Source organism: Engystomops pustulosus, chromosome 2, assembly GCF_040894005.1.
Source record: "Engystomops pustulosus chromosome 2, aEngPut4.maternal, whole genome shotgun sequence".
NCBI classification, from domain to species: Eukaryota; Metazoa; Chordata; class Amphibia; order Anura; family Leptodactylidae; genus Engystomops; species Engystomops pustulosus.
Genome location: NC_092412.1, coordinates 102,167,798 through 102,180,015, shown reverse-complemented (window position 1 = coordinate 102,180,015; position 12,218 = coordinate 102,167,798). Strand labels below are relative to the sequence as shown.

General features: G+C 54.6%; 1 non-coding gene and 1 pseudogene across 1 annotated transcript; both read left to right on the top strand.

The window, feature by feature from the left end:
* Positions 1-636: 636 nt before the first annotated feature.
* On the top strand, positions 637-2,478 carry LOC140120104 (18S ribosomal RNA). The gene has a single exon (XR_011853535.1). It is a non-coding gene; the product is annotated as an 18S ribosomal RNA (ribosomal RNA).
* A 1,074-nt stretch (positions 2,479-3,552) lies between these two features.
* On the top strand, positions 3,553-3,691 carry LOC140120129 (5.8S ribosomal RNA; annotated as a pseudogene).
* Positions 3,692-12,218: the final 8,527 nt, after the last annotated feature.

Here is a 12,218-nt window from a genome sequence, read left to right as displayed (position 1 = left end):
TGCTCGGGCCGGCCGGCGTCGGCCCTAGCCGAAGGCCGCTCCCGCGAAGCCAGGCGATCCGAACCGAGGACGCGCGAGCCTTCTCCCAGCCCTCTGCCGGGCGCTGGTGTTTAAAGCGTAGTGGACCCTGTTCGCCGGAGCGAAAGGAGCGGAGCACCGGTCCCGTAGGGTTGAAAGCTGGGCAGCAGCGCCGTAGCTTCCCTCCCAGCCTTCCCCCGGACCTGGCGCCCAATCCCCTCCGCTCCTCTGTGCGTTGGCGGGCGGCGCTGAACGGGTACGTCGCGGCGGCTCCTCTCCTTCTCTCATGTAACAGTGGGAGAGGTGGTGGTGGAGCTGTCTGACACTCGAGGTGCTGAAGTTGAGCGTCCGATGCTTTCCTTCTATGCGCAGCCTGCAGGAGCTGTCCGAGCTTCGGAGGTGAGCGTCGAGCGCCACTTCTTCCCGGTTCTGAGTGGGGAAAACCAGCGACTTCGAGAGGGTAGGGGAAGGAGGTGCTTTTCGGGTCCTTGGAAGGGACCAAGAGCATCTTTCTCGCCCCCCTGCCCTCTCAGCTCCATCCAATGTTGTCGGCGAGGTCTTCTCCGGCGTTCCCACGGAGCCTGACTAAGGAGTCGAACCCCAAACCTCAGAGCTGGCTACCTGGTTGATCCTGCCAGTAGTATATGCTTGTTTTAAAGATTAAGCCATGCATGTCTAAGTACTGACTATTCTTTACGGTGAAACTGCGAATGGCTCATTAAATCAGTTATGGTTCCTTTGATCGTTCCGCATTGATGGTGTGCTACTCGGATAACTGTGGCAATTCTAGAGCTAATACGTGCCCACGAACGCTGCCCTCCAGGAAGGCGTGCACATATCTCCGGGCCCGCGGCGGCGCCAGCCCCGTCCTAGACTTGGCGACTCTAGGTGACCTCGGGCCGATCGCACATCCTCCGTGACGGCGACGATCTATTCAGGTTTCTGCCCTATCAACTGTCGATGGTATCTCACCTGCCTACCATGGTGACAACGGGTAACGGGGAATTAGGGTTCGGTTCCGGAGAGGGAGCCTGAGAAACGGCTACCACATCCAAGGAAGGCAGCAGGCGCGCAAATTACCCACTCCCGACACGGGGAGGTAGTGACGAAAAATAACAATACAAGACTCTTTCGAGGCCTTGTAATTGGAATGAGTACAATTTAAATCCTTTAACCAGGATCCATTGGAGGGCAAGTCTGGTGCCAGCAGCCGCGGTAATTCCAGCTCCAATAGCGTAAGTTAAAGCTGCTGCAGTTAAAAAGCTCGTAGTTGGATTTCGGGGAAGGGCTGGCGGTCCGCCGAGAGGTGAGCCTACCGCCTGTCCCGGACCCCTGTCTCTCGGGCGCCCCCCGGGATGCGCTTCGTTGCGTGTCCCGGGGGCCCGAAGCGTTTACTTTGAAAAAATGAGAGTGTTCAAAGCAGGCCGTTCGCCTGAATATCGCAGCTAGGAATAATGGAACAGGACCTTGGTTCTATTTTGTTGGTTTTGAGAACTAGGGCCATGATTGAGAGGGACGGCCGGGGGCATCCGTACTGTGCTGCTAGAGGTGAAATTCTTGGACCGGCGCAAGACGCCCGAGAGCGAAAGCATTTGCCAAGAATGTTTTCATTAATCAAGAACGAAAGTCGGAGGTTCGAAGACGATCAGATACCGTCGTAGTTCCGACCATAAACGATGCTGACCGGCGATCCGGCGGTGTTATTCCCATGACCCACTGCGCAGCCTCCGGGAAACCAAAGTCTTTGGGTTCCGGGGGGAGTATGGTTGCAAAGCTGAAACTTAAAGGAATTGACGGAAGGGCACCACCAGGAGTGGAGCCTGCGGCTTAATTTGACTCAACACGGGGAACCTCACCCGGCCCGGACACGGAAAGGATTGACAGATTGATAGCTCTTTCTCGATTCTGTGGGTGGTGGTGCATGGCCGTTCTTAGTTGGTGGAGCGATTTGTCTGGTTAATTCCGATAACGAACGAGACTCCCGCATGCTAAATAGTTACGCGACCCCCCGCGGTCTGCGTTCAGCTTCTTAGAGGGACAAGTGGCGCTTAGCCACGCGAGATCGAGCAATAACAGGTCTGTGATGCCCTTAGATGTCCGGGGCAGCACGCGCGCTACACTGAACGGCTCAGCGTGTGCCTACCCTGCGTCGGCAGGCGCGGGTAACCCGCTGAACCCCGTTCGTGATAGGGATCGGGGATTGCAATTGTTCCCCATCAACGAGGAATTCCAAGTAAGTGCGGGTCATTAGCTTGCGTTGATTAAGTCCCTGCCCTTTGTACACACCGCCCGTCGCTACTACCGATTGGATGGTTTAGTGAGGTCCTCGGATCGGCCCCGCGGGGGGGCTCCTTGGAGCTCCTCTGCGGTGTTGCCCGAGAAGACGACCGAACTGTACTATCTAGAGGAAGTATAAGTCGTAACAAGGTTTCTGTAGGTGAACCTGCGGAAGGATCATTACCGTAGAATGCATCGACAAACCCTCTCCCCCGTCCCGGCACGAAGCTTGGCAGCGGCGGCGACGAGCGGAGACGTCGACAGCATCAGCAGCGTTCAGCGAGCAACTCAGCGGCAGAGATGGAGGGGGGGGCGAGCCGGCAGAGCAAGCGGGTCCTACCCGCTGGCTTCTCCCCACCTCCGCTGAATCTCTCCGGCCCGACTCCGATGCCCTTGCGGGGCGAGAGCACTTCGATCCTGGCCAGGGGGCCGTCGGAGCGATGCCCTGGGAGGAAGGGAGATTAGCTACCTCTCCTTCCCCCCTGGTGCGGTCGCCTCCGTCCCAGTGCGGGGTCGTCGACGCCGGCTCTCCCCCGTCCGGATCCCCGCTCGGTCGTACGGTGGTCGAGTGGAGAAAAACTCCGGCTTCCCCTCTTGCCTTCATCTCGGTGGGCGCGGTGAGGAGAAGGGGCGGTTGCGTGGCAAGGCACGAGACAAAAACGGGGTTGACTCCGTCCTGGTGGCGAGTCGCCTGTCAAGGGATCGAAGAGGGAGGCGGGCGTCCGGAAGCCTGCACCCTCGCGCTCTCTCCAGACCAGCGCGACTCCCTGGGCGATGGCAGAGGACGGGGGCCCGGCGGAGGAAGCGACGCGCGGGGTGCCCGGGAGACCGTACTCTCCTCTCCCCGGCGCCGTGTACCCAACGAAGAGCGGTGTGGCTGGCAGATGGTCCTCGATGAGGGGGCGAGGGAAGGCGGCGTAGCGCCTGGAGAATGGAGGGTTCTGCGCGCGAGGACCCTCTGCCTCTCTCCACAGGGGCAGCGCCTGTCTTCCTCCTCTCCCCCGCTGTCGGGTCGACCACGCCGGTCTTTGCCGAAGGTCGATGGGTCTTGTCGCCAGACGCGCCTCCCCCCGGGTGGCGCGCAGGGGACTTGGCTCCCGCACCCGCCCCAGGCGGTGTGCCGCGGAGGCTCTTCTCCCAGGCATCGCTCTTTGGACAGCGTCCGCTCGGCTTCGGCCGTGTGCACACGAATGTAGCGGTGCCGTACATCTGACGAGGACGAGCTGGCCGTCTGTAAAAACCAGCGTGAAAACGAGCCACTCTTAGCGGTGGATCACTCGGCTCGCGTGTCGATGAAGAACGTAGCTAGCTACGAGAATTAATGTGAATTGCAGGGCACATTGATCATCGACACTTCGTCGAGGGCGAGCGCCGCTGGGGTTCAGTCGCAGGGGCTTTCACGGCTACCCACGCCGTGTTCGCTCCTTCGTCCCCCTAAAGTCAGACTCTCTCCTTCGAGACCCTCTCCAAGGGGTCCGGCGCGCACGGCCGACAGCCCCCCGCTTTTGGGCGGGGGGACCCCCGGCCTGCCGCCGGCGCCCCGGCTCGGACCGACGGCGACCACGGACGGACACGTTCGCGGCCGGCGGTGTTCTCTGCGCGAGGCTGTCTGCGCTTGCCCGTAGGCTTGGACTGCCTCTCGTCCTTGGGATCTCGCTCCGCTCGTGTTCCCCCGAAAGGTGAAGCTTCGTTGCCGGGTAAAGAGAGGTGAGAAGGGACGCAGGGATACAGGTGAAAGGGGGGGGATGGTGGGGGGTGGCGGCTACGCTACCCTCGCCTCTTCCCTCCGCACCACCCACCCTTAGACCTCAGATCAGACGTGACTACCCGCTGAATTTAAGCATATTATTAAGCGGAGGAAAAGAAAGTAACCACGATTCCCCCAGTAACGGCGAGTGAAGAGGGAAGAGCCCAGCGCCGAATCCCCGCCCGTGCGGCGAGCGTGGGACATGTGGCGTACGGGAGACCGGACCCACCCCATCGCTGCTTCGGAGGGCCCAAGTCCTTCTGATCGAGGCCCATCCCGCGGAGGGTGTTAGGCCGGTAGCGGCCCCCGGCGCGACGGGACCCGGTCCTCCTCGGAGTCGGGTTGTTTGTGAATGCAGCCCAAAGCGGGTGGTAAACTCCACCTAAGGCAAAATACTGGCGCGAGATCGCCTCCGCGCCCTCCCTCCGATCCGCTCCGCCACTCCGATCCCACCAGGTCTCTCTTTTCGGGGAGTGCCGGGGGGTTCCCTCGGGGGAAGCGGGGTCCACGGGGAAGAGGGACGGGACCCCCTGCTCTCGGCGCGGCTGTCGTCCGGGGCGGACTGCCCTCAGTGCGCCCCGACAGCGCCGCGCCGCCGCGGCAGGGAAGGTCCACGTCTTCTCTCCCGTCAAAAGGAGAGAAGAGGGGTAACAGCGCCAGGGGTCGGCGGCGATGTCGGTGACCCACCCGACCCGTCTTAAAACACGGACCAAGGAGTCTAACGCGCGCGCGAGTCCAAGGGCTCGAGCGAAACCCTGTGGCGCAATGAAAGTGAAGGACCGGGCTTGTCCCCGGCCGAGGTGGGATCCCGCCGCCCGCAACCCGGTCAGAGCGCGGAAGCCCAGGGCGAGGGCCCGGGCGGAGCCGCCGCGGGTGCAGATCTTGGTGGTAGTAGCAAATATTCAAACGAGAACTTTGAAGGCCGAAGTGGAGAAGGGTTCCATGTGAACAGCAGTTGAACATAGGTCAGTCGGTCCTGAGAGATAGGCGAGCGCCGTTCCGAAGGGACGGGCGATGGCCTCCGTCGCCCTCGGCCTATCGAAAGGGAGTCGGGTTCAGATCCCCGAACCCGGAGCGGCGGAGACGGGCGCCCGTCACAGGGCGTCCAGTGCGGCGACGCAACCGATCCCGGAGGATGGTGTGAGGAAAAGCAGTTGAGACAATAGCTCATCGGTAATGCTCTTGCTTGCCATGCTCAAGGTCATGAGTTCGAACCCCGCCAGTTCACAACAATGTTATAGTAGCTCGACTCTACTGGTGGGGAGGGGTCCAAACTGAAACTTAACTTTGACCAATTCATTTTTGTCCATTTAATGATACAAATGATTAAATAAATGTTTTTAATGTACTGCCATCTTTTAGAAGAGAAGATACATCTCTGTATACCATTGGATTGGTGGATCGTAACATGCAGTCAAACTGCAGAGCAGTTCTTAGTTATAGAAGATTTTACTCTGTATAGCGGTTGAATCCATAGCACACTGGTAATGCTCTCGCTTGCCGTGCTCAAGGTCGTGAGTTTGAATCCCGCCAGTGCTCCATGATAAAGTAGTTGTTTAAATCCAGCCTGGGCCCCTACCAAAGCTTAATTTTGACCAATTAATTTTTGTTGACCTAATGATAGACGTTATACAAATAATAATACTAATAAACAATGTACTACCATATAGAGACATCTTTTTGAAGTCTAGATACATCTGTGTAGACTAGTGGATTAGTCTGAGAAAATATCAAAAAACTGCCTTAGCCAACAGCTGAGCCAATAGCTCACTGGTAGAGATGAGACTCTACTGGTGGGGAGGGGTCCAAACTGAAACTTAACTTTGACCAATTCATTTTTGTCCATTTAATGATACAAATGATTAAAAAAATGTTTTTAATGTACTGCCATCTTTTAGAAGAGAAGATACATCTCTGTATACCATTGGATTGGTGGATCGGAACATGCAGTCAAACTGCAGAGCAGTTCTTAGTTATAGAAGATTTTACTCTGTATAGCGGTTGAATCCATAGCACACTGGTAATGCTCTCGCTTGCCGTGCTCAAGGTCGTGAGTTTGAATCCCGCCAGTGCTCCATGATAAAGTAGTTGTTTAAATCCAGCCTGGGCCCCTACCAAAGCTTAATTTTGACCAATTAATTTTTGTTGACCTAATGATAGACGTTATACAAATAATAATACTAATAAACAATGTACTACCATATAGAGACATCTTTTTGAAGTCTAGATACATCTGTGTAGACTAGTGGATTAGTCTGAGAAAATATCAAAAAACTGCCTTAGCCAACAGCTGAGCCAATAGCTCACTGGTAGAGATGAGCGAACATACTCGTCCGAGCTTGATGCTCGTTCGAGCATTAGTGTACTCGAAACTGCTCGTTGCTCGGACGAATACTTCGCCCGCTCGAGAAAATGGCAGCTCCCGCCATTTTGCTTTTTGGCGGCCAGAAACAGAGCCAATAACAAGCCAGGAGACTCTGCACTCCACCCAGCATGACGTGGTACCCTTACACGTCGATAGCAGTGGTTGGCTGGCCAGATTATGTGACCCTGGGATAGACTAGCCGCTGCCCGCGCTGCTCGGATCATTCTGTGTCTGGATGCCGCTAGAGAGAGAGCTTCTGCTGGTCAGGGAAAGCGTTAGGGTGTTCTATTAGAATAGTGTTAGGCAGGAGTGATTCAACAAGAACCCAACAGCCCTTCTTAGGGCTACAATAACGTTATACTTTTTTTTTTTTGTTTGCTTGTGGCTGGGCTTGCTGGCACTAGTAGTGCAGCTAGTACCATATTGTGAGGAATTTGCAGGGGGACTTGCTACCGTTGTGTTTAGCTCTTAGTGACACACATATCCACCTCAAACACCAAAGTGGGAAAATTTATTAGGGGTTTGATTTCAATTAGGCACAGTCTGGCAGTTTCTTTTTATTTTACGTTTATTTTTTCATAACTCAGCGTCATCTCATCAGTGTGCTTTCATACTTGGCTAGAAAATAGCCAAAGGAGAATCCAAACGGCTTACTTACGCCTACAATAGCGTTATATATATTTTATTTCTGGTTGATCTGCTGGTGTCTGTCCTTGCTGCAGTGCATATACTAGCCAATTGTCAGGAATTTGGAGTGAGACTTGCGACCACTGTTTTTAGCGCTTAGTGACGCACATATCCATCGCAAAGACCGAAGTGGGAAAATTTATTAGGGGTTTGATTTCAATTAGGCACAGTCTGCCATTTCCTTTTTATTTTACGTTTATTTTTTCATAACTCAGCGTCATCTCATCTGGCATAGCAGTGTGCTTTCATACTTGGCTAGAAAATAGCCATAGCAATAGGATAGCATTGTTTGGTTTTAAAAACTAAAAAACACAAAAAAAAAACTAAAAAACACAAAAAAAAGTTAAAAAAAAATTAAAGTTATAACTTTCAATGTTTAACCCGAGGGCTAGGGGTAGAGGACGAGGGCGGGGACGTGGGCGTCCAACTACTGCAGGGGTCAGAGGCCGTGGTCCTGGGCGGGGTGAGACACCACCTGCTGATGAGGGAGCAGGGGAACGCCGCAGAGCTACACTCCCTAGGTTCATGTCTGAAGTTACTGGGACTCGTGGTAGAGCACTGTTGAGGCCAGAACAGTGCAAACAGGTGATGTCGTGGATTGCCGACAATGCTTCGAGCAATTTGTCCACCAGTCAGTCTTCCACGCAGTCCACCCATGTCACCGAAATCGGCACTCCTCCAGCTCCTGCACCTCAGCCTCCTCCCCCCCAGTCTGCCCCCTCCCAGGAAAATTTGGCATTTGAACCGGCATACTCTGAGGAACTGTTTTCTGGACCCTTCCCACAGTCACAAACCACTTGTCCGGTTGCTGCTGAGCAATTTTCCGATGCCCAGGTTTTCCACCAGTCGCAGTCTGTGGGTGATGATGACCTTCTTGACATAGTGGAAGAAGTGTGTAAAGAGGTGTCCGACGATAAGGAGACACGGTTGTCAGACAGTGGTGAAGTTGTTGTCAGGGCAGGAAGTCCGAGGGGGGAGCAGGCTGAGGGACCGGAGGATGATGAGGTGACAGACCCAAGCTGGGTTGAGAGGCCGGGTGAACACAGTGCTTCTGAGACGGAGGAGAGTCCTCGACCAGAACAGGTTGGAAGAGGCAGTGGTGGGGCCAGACGGAGAGGCAGGGCCAGAGCAGGTGCATCAGCGCCAAATGTGTCACGTAGTGAAGCTCCCGTGGCGAGGGCTCCCGCGGCGAGGGATAGATTTTCAGAAGTCTGGAGGTTCTTTAAGGAAACACCGGATGACCGACGGACTGTGGTGTGCAACCTTTGCCAAACCAGGATCAGCAGGGGTTCCACCACTACTAGCTTAACTACCACCAGTATGCGCAGGCATATGAATGCTAAACACCCCACTCAGTGGCACCAAGCCCGTTCACCTCCGGCCGTGCACACCACTGCTCCTTCCCCTGTTTCAGCTGATAGTCAGCCCCCTGCCCAGGACTCTGGCACAAAAACCCCATCGTCGCCTCCACGATCCTCCACAGCATCCACCAGCGTTCAGCTCTCCATACCCCAGACGCTGGAGCGGAAACGGAAATATAGTGACCCACCCGCACGCCCAAGCCCTTAATGTCCACATCTCCAGATTGCTTAGCCTGGAGATGCTGCCCTACAGGCTAGTAGAGACCGAGGCCTTTCGCAACCTCATGGCGGCGGCCGCCCCTCGGTATTCGGTCCCCAGCCGCCACTACTTTTCCCGATGTGCCGTCCCAGCCCTGCACCAGCACGTGTCAGACAACATCATCCGTGCCCTGACCAACGCCGTTTCTGACAAGGTCCACCTGACCACGGACACGTGGACGAGTGCTGCCGGGCAGGGCCACTATATATCGCTGACGGCACATTGGGTTAACTTGGTGGAGGCTGGGACCGAGTCTGACCCTGCGGCTGGTCATATACTGCCGACGCCGAGGATTGCGGGGCCTACCTCGGTCCAGGTCTTTCAGGCCTACTATGCCTCCTCCTCCTCCCACCCCTCCTCCACCGAACTACCATCCGTGGGCATGCCGCCATCAGTCGGTAGCTCTAGGCACAGCAGCAGTGCCGTCGCTAAGCGACAGCAGGCGGTGCTCAAACTGCTGAGCCTAGGCGATAAAAGGCACACCGCCCAAGAGCTATTACAGGGCATCACGGCGCAGACTGATCTGTGGCTGGCACCGCTGAACCTGAAGCCAGGCATGGTTGTGTGTGACAACGGCCGTAACCTGGTGGCGGCTCTGCAACTCGGCAGACTGACACATGTGCCATGCCTGGCCCATGTGTTAAATCTGATAGTTCAGCATTTCCTCAAGACATACCCCAATCTGTCTGATTTGCTCACGAAGGTGCGCCGCATCTGTGCGCATTTCAGGAAGTCCAGCACAGATGCTGCCACTCTCAGGGCAGCGCATCGCCGCCTCCAACTGCCCGCTCACCGACTGTTGTGCGACGTGCCCACGAGGTGGAATTCAACATTAACCATGTTATCCAGAGTTTACCAGCAGCGCAGAGCGATTGTAGACTGCCAGATGTCAACTTCCACCAGAACTGGTAGTCAGGTCAGTCAGCTTCCTCAAGTCTACAATGAGGAGTGGACGTGGATGTCTGATATCTGTCAGGTGCTGAGTAACTTCGAGGAGTCAACACAGATGGTCAGTGGCGATGCCGCCATCATCAGCCTCACCATCCCGCTGCTAGGCCTGTTGAAAAACTCTCTGATCAGCATGAAGTCGGAAGCTTTGCGCTCGTCACAAGAGACGGGGGAAGAAGATTCCCTTGTTGATAGCCAAAGCACCCTTAGGTCTGTTTCTCAGCGCATATCGGAGGAGGTGGAGGTGGATGAGGAGGAAGAGGAGGAGAATGTTGGCGAGACACAAGAGGGGACCATTGTTGAGTCCTTCACTGTTCAGCGTGTATGGGCAGAAGAAGAGGAGTTGGAGGAGTTGGAGGAGGAGGAAATGGACAGTCAGGCCAGTGAGGGGAGTGAATTCTTACGCGTTGGTACTCTGGCGCATATGGCAGATTTCATGCTAGGCTGCCTATCCCGTGACCCTCGCGTTCAAAGAATTTATTCCAGCACCGATTACTGGGTATTCACTCTCCTGGACCCACGGTACAAGCAAAATCTTTCCACTCTCATCCCTGGAGAGTAAAGGAGTGTGAGAATGCATGAATACCAGCAGGCCCTGGTGCACAAGCTGAAACACTATTTCCCTTCTGACAGCGCTAGCGGCAGAGTGCGTAGTTCTGCGGGACAAGTAGCGAGGGAGAGTAGGCGAGCAGGCAGCTTGTCCAGCACTGGCAAGGGTACGCTTTACAAGGCTTTTGCCAGCTTTATGTCACCCCAGCAAGACACTGTCACCTGTCCCCAGTCTCGGCAGAGTAGGGCTGATCTTTACAGAAAGATGGTGAGGGAGTACGTAGCTGACCATACCATCGTCCTAAAGGATCACACAGCTCCCTACAACTACTGGGTTTCAAAGCTGGACATGTGGCACGAACTGGCGCTGTACGCCTTGGAGGTTCTTGCCTGCCCTGCCGCTAGCGTCTTGTCCGAGCGGGTTTTCAGTGCAGCTGGTGGCATCATCACCGATAAGCGTACACGCCTGTCGACTGACAGCGCTGACAGGCTGACGCTTATTAAAATGAATAAAGCCTGGATTTCTCATAATTTCCAATCTCCACCAGGTGAAGGAAGCTCAACCTGAATAATTTATCCACTCCTCCTCCTCCTCATTTTCCTCCTTCTCCTCCTCTTTGTACACTAAAGCAGAGGAAACTGGCTATTTTCTGACAGGGCCCACTGGCTCTAGCTATAGTACTTTATGCATTTAATTTTTCTGGAGGGCCACCTACCTGCTCCTCTGGTTTGAAAACTTTTTTGGACTGCCACATACAGGCACTCAATCTATTTCATTTTTCTGGAGGGTCACCTACCTGCTCCTCTGGTTTGAAAACTTTTTTGGACTACCACATACAGGCACTATCCAAATTAAATTGTCTCCATAGCAGCCTCCACACGTTGTCTCCATTGCTACCTCCAAAAGTCGTCCATATAGCTGCCTCCATACATCGTCCCCTTATCAAACGAGGTGTGTCAGGCAGAAATTTGGGTTGTTTTCATGGATTCCACATCAAAGTTGTTAACTTTGTCGCCACCCTGCTGTGTTATCCACAAAATATACTGGCAAACTTTTATCATTTACCAATATTATTTCAGCGCTTCTTGCGCATCTGTTTACATTCCCCTCACCCGCCATATCCTAAACTTATAAGAACGCTACTACACTTGATCTTATACAAAAGGTTCTCTTAGAAGTGCTGTTTGGGGAGTAGCCTAGAGACAGGGGCTTGGATTGGCGAAAGCTCGCCTGGCAGCGGAGCGCCAGCTCCATGCGCATCATGCGCTTCTTGCGCATCTGTTTACATTCCCCTCACCCGACATATCCCAAACTTATAAGAACGCTACTACACTTAACTTGGTGCAGGCTGGGACCGAGTCTGACCCTGGGGCTGGTCATATACTGCCGACGCAGAGGATTGCGGGGCCTACCTCGGTCCAGGTCTCAAAGGCCTAGTATACCTCCTCCTCCTCCCACCCCTCCTCCACCTCCTCCGAATTACCATCCGTGGCCATGGCGCCATCAGTCGGTAGCTCTAGGCACAGCAGCAGTGCCGTCGCTAAGCGACAGCAGGCGGTGCTCAAACTGCTGAGCCTAGGCGATAAAAGGCACACCGCCCAAGAGCTATTACAGGGCATTCCACATCAAACTTGTTAACTTTGTCGCCACCCCGCTGTGTAATCCACAAAATATACTGGCAAACTTTTATCATTCAGCGCTTCTTGCGCATCTGTTTACATTCCCCTCACCCGCCATATCCCAAACTTATAAGAACGCTACTACACTTGATCTTATACAAAAGGTTCTTAGAAGTGCTGTTTGGGGAGTAGCCTAGAGACAGGGGCTTGGATTGGCGAAAGCTCGCCTGGCAGCGGAGCGCCAGCTCCATGCCAAGATCCAACTAACATAGTTTTAACTGCAGCACCTTTAATCTACTACTAGTTCACTGCCTCCATACATGTCCCCTTATCAAATGAGCTGTGTCAGGCAGAATTTTGGGTTGTTTTCATGGCTTCCATGTTAAC